The following is a 4,313-nucleotide window of genomic DNA, read 5'->3' on the forward strand; positions in this document are numbered from 1 at the left end:
GTCCTGTTGTATAAAGGCAAGGGTGATAAGTATGAATGTAATAGCTTTAGGGGTATAAGTCTCTTGAGTGTTGTAGGTAAGGTGTATGGTAGAGTGTTAATTATGAGAGTTGGAGAGGGTATAGAGGGAGTGATTGGTGATGAGCAGTGTGGCATTAGGAGAGGGAAAGGATGCGTGGATCAGGTATTTGCTGTGAGACAAGTGTGTGAAAAGTATTTAGCGAAAGGCAAGGATGTGTTTTGGGCGTTCATGGATTTAGAGAAAGCGTATGATAGAATTATCTGAGAAATTACCAATATGCCGGGAATCGAACCCGGGACTCTCAGGTGAGAGCCAGGCAGCATACCACTACACCACGACCAGGTAAAAGTTAACTCACGTTGTCACAATCTTGTAACCAACGTCCCTCCGCCCCCCACTGTGGGCCTGAAGAGGGTGAATTAACCCCCTGGCACTCGGGCAAGTAGATGCTTTTAATCTATCCCAAGCACTTACGGCAAGTCAGAATGAAGAGAGAAACCTATATTTTACACGGGAAAAATCATCCGAGAAATTACCAATATGCCGGGAATCGAACCCGGGACTCTCAGGTGAGATCCAGGCAGCATACCATTACACCATGACCAGGTAAAAGTTAACTTACGTTGTCACAATCTTGTAACCAACGTCCCTCCGCCCCCACTGTGGGCCTGAAGAGGGTGAGTTAACCCCCTGGCATTTGAGCAAGTAGATGCTTTAATCTATCTCAAGTACTTACAGGGTTACTAAAAGGGGTGAAGAGTTTTTATGTAAATATTAGAGCGTCTGTAAGAGTGGGAAATGCTGTGAGTGATTGGTTTCCCGTGAGAGTGAGGCTGCGACAGGGATGTGTGATGTCGCCTTGGTTGTTTAATATTTATATGGATGATGTTGTAAGGGAGGTGAATGCAAGAGTTTCAGACCGAGGTCTGAGTCTGGTGAATGTTGATGGTGGAGAGTGGAATCTGAAGCAGCTGCTGTTTGCAGATGATACTGCACTGGTGGCTGATTCAGAGGAGAGATTGAGACAGTTGGTAGAGGAGTTTGGAAGGGTGTGTGAAAGGAGGAAATTGAAAGTAAATGAGAATAAGAGTACGAGGATGGTAGATGGTAGGGGGATGAATATAGTTTTGATGGTGAGTTGCTTGAGGAGGTAGAGTGTTTTAAATATTTTGGATCACATGTTGCTGTGGATGGAAGAATAGATGCAGAAGTGAAGTTTAGAATGAATGAAGTAGGAAAGGTGCTGGAAAGGAATGAAAAAGGTGTTTTGATATCGTTCGCTTAGAATGGATGTAAAGAGAAGGCTGTATGTGGGTGTTGTGGTACCGACTGCATTATATGGAGTTGAAACATGGAATATGGGTGTAGCAGAGAGGAAAAGTTTGAATGTAATGGAGATGAGGTGTCTGAGAAGTATGTGTGGAGTGACGCGTATGGATCGAGTGCGAAATGATTAAGTGCGAAGGAGAACTGGAATTGTTCGGGAGATGGCTGATAGAGTTAAGCAGAGGGTGTTGCGATGGTTTGGGCATATTGAGAGAATGGGTAATGAGCGATTGGTGAAAAAGATAACTAGATCTGATGTGAGAGGTGTAAGGCTGAGAGGGAGACCACGAATAGGATGGATGGACAGTGTGAAGAGAGCGCTGGATGTGAGAGGGATGTCTGTTGAGCAAGGAAGAGTGGCTGTGCATGATAGAAATAAATGGAGAGCAATTGTGAATGAATAAATGATGACGCAGCCCTGAAGGGATATTCTCCTGCATTTGGTCTGATCAGGTAGTCAGGTCAGGTGCGGGTAAGAGAATGGGTCTATTATGATTTGGCAGGGGTAAACCAGCTCTGCTGTCAGGCCCTGCTGAGGATGTCACTGATTGCACTGTGCAGTTGACCCTTGTGCGGTGTGGTGCGGTGCGGATCTGTCTCTTCTCCCCTTTGGGACTAAAATGCAAATGAATGTGTTTGAATGGATGAGTAAATGGGGAGTGTGTCGTCCTGTCTCGGTTACCTCCCTTTCCTTGGGGGAAGCAGCCTAGGTATATAGATAGATAGATATAAATTGCTAAGTGTGTAAGAGTTTATATATATTTTTGTGCTTTTTATGTATAGTGTGTGTATGTGCATCGATGCCCTGTTCACTGGCATCCACGCACATGCACTCGCTCATGTTCTTGCCTGTTTAATCCACACATATTCATGAAGACTTAGTTAATTCTGTTTGCTCTCTCGATGCGGGTGTGAGTAAAATTGTTTTTAATGTCAGTGACTTTGGTGGAGTTGGACTGGCGAGACATAAAGATCTGTATTTGACAGCGATATTTATAACGATCATAGTGCAGAGGAGAAACTAGATTGCTTTATTGTTTATGTTTCTCGTCTGGCAGCAACTGCTTGTTGTTGCGTGCATGCGACCGGAGCATATATAAGGCCGAAGATTTTAAATGTAGACAGAGGAGGGCGGATGTATGGTCGTGAAGAGAATGGATGCAAGCTCGTGTGCTCTCTTCTCTAGATTTATAAGGCTGCCTCACTGGCATTAGTTTTTTTTTTTTTCTCACCCTTCTGGTGGTCGATAGGATAGCTAGTTCCTCATATTCCTCCCCTCCATCTAGCTAGGTACAGTAGGTGCCTGTGCCATTATACTGAGTTTACCTTTGCTTACTCGCTCACGGAAGGTCCCCTCCCCCAATGATCGCTCTGGGGCGTGTATAAAGACAGTCAGACCTTCCCGGAGTGGTTTGAGAGGGCAACCTCACATTTAGGTGTTTTGCCCCTGGTGCTTTGTCCCTTGCTCGTTCTTCTCTTTCTTCCCACTTCCCCCTCATGGGGGAGGTGGTTACTATGGCAGACGCCTCTGCTGCCTCCCCCCACTTCAGGAGGGGAGGTAATCCTGACCGATCCCCGACTGCTGCACAGACAGACTGCCCCGAGACTGAACAGCCCCAGACACGTGCCCCACTAGACACTGATGTCAATAATGCATCCTTTGTACTACTTCATGCTGTTGGTTCCACTCCCCTGTCCAACCTCAATCCTTTTATCATCAAGAAGGTGATTGATGGGTGTGCTGGTGTGGTGGAACAGGTGAAAAAACTTGCTAGTGACGACCTTCTAGTAAAGACTGTAAACTCGCGCCAGGTAAAGGGTTTGATGAAGTTGAGGAAATTCCATTGTTATTATGTTGTGCCGAGGATGCCTCATTCCATGAGTTCCTGCAAAGGTGTTATCACCTGCAGGGACCTCATGGTAATGGAAGAGGAGGACATCATCCGTGAACTTGCTCAGCAAGATGTAATTGATGATCTTTTTTTTAACTTGTTTCCAGGAAGGCAAAAGGACGAAGACAGCCACAGTAGTCTTGACTTTTGGGAAACTATCTCTCCCTACTAATTTGAAAGTAGGGTATGAAATTATTGATGTGAGACCGTGCATTCCCAATCCCCTTCGTTGCTTAAAATGCCAGATTTATGGACATCATGAAAAGACTTGTCGCTCTTCTAATGTGGTGTGGGGAGGTGGTGGCTCAGTCAGTAGAGAGGTGGCCTGCAGGCTTACCGGACCCAGGTTCAAATCCCCGCTGGGGCAGGGAACAGTTTAATGCTTTGAATTTCATACAATAGCAGACTTTACCGATCTGCAAGAAGACCCGCCAACATCTCGTAAAAATACCCCCGCTAATACCAATACACCAGTCCTGTATGAGACAGCCCTAACATGTATTCAATATGGACGTTGGGTGTTAGCGCCGAAGTGGTGACATGTACAGGTGTATGGTGTGTAGGCGGACTACTAGGCCTCAGGGGCAGGCTGTGAAGCCTATGCCCAGAGTCGAGCACATAAAAAAAAAAAAAAGTATGTGCGGCTGTACGTCACTCTGCTGAAAACTGTATATCCGAGACTGAGTGTTGCTTTCACTGCCAGGGTGCTCACTCCACTTCCTCTAGGGTTTGTCCCAAGTGGAAGGAGGAGAAAGAGGTCCACACAGTGAAGGCGACTGAGGGCATATCCTTTAATGATGCTAGGAAGAAGGTGAAGGAGTTGCATGCAACTCCCAAGCCTGTCTCCTATGCATCAGCGATTGTGTCCCGTCCCGTGATGTGCACCGTGGAGATGCAGACTGACTTTACTTTCGCTCCTCATCAACCACACCTTACCTCTCAATCTCACCCTCCTGTAAGCTCCAACTCTCTTACGGACATACCTGTCACTACTTCCTACTCTCAGGCTGCCGCTACTCCTTTGCAGTCAGTGCGGCAAAAACAGAAGGCCGACAAGTATAATAATATGAATTT

The 4,313-nt window shown here is 46.2% G+C and overlaps 1 non-coding gene across 1 annotated transcript; it reads right to left on the reverse strand.

Moving 5' to 3' along the window:
* Positions 1-2,819: 2,819 nt before the first annotated feature.
* Positions 2,820-2,931, reverse strand: LOC145408845 (small nucleolar RNA SNORA5). Its single transcript, XR_013898976.1, has one exon. It is a non-coding gene; the product is annotated as a small nucleolar RNA SNORA5 (small nucleolar RNA).
* Between the last annotated feature and the right edge of the window lie 1,382 nt (positions 2,932-4,313).

The sequence above is a fragment of the Coenobita brevimanus genome, chromosome 8, assembly GCF_032717465.1.
Source record: "Coenobita brevimanus isolate Jiangsu-jjx chromosome 8, ASM3271746v2, whole genome shotgun sequence".
NCBI lineage: Eukaryota > Metazoa > Arthropoda > Malacostraca > Decapoda > Coenobitidae > Coenobita > Coenobita brevimanus.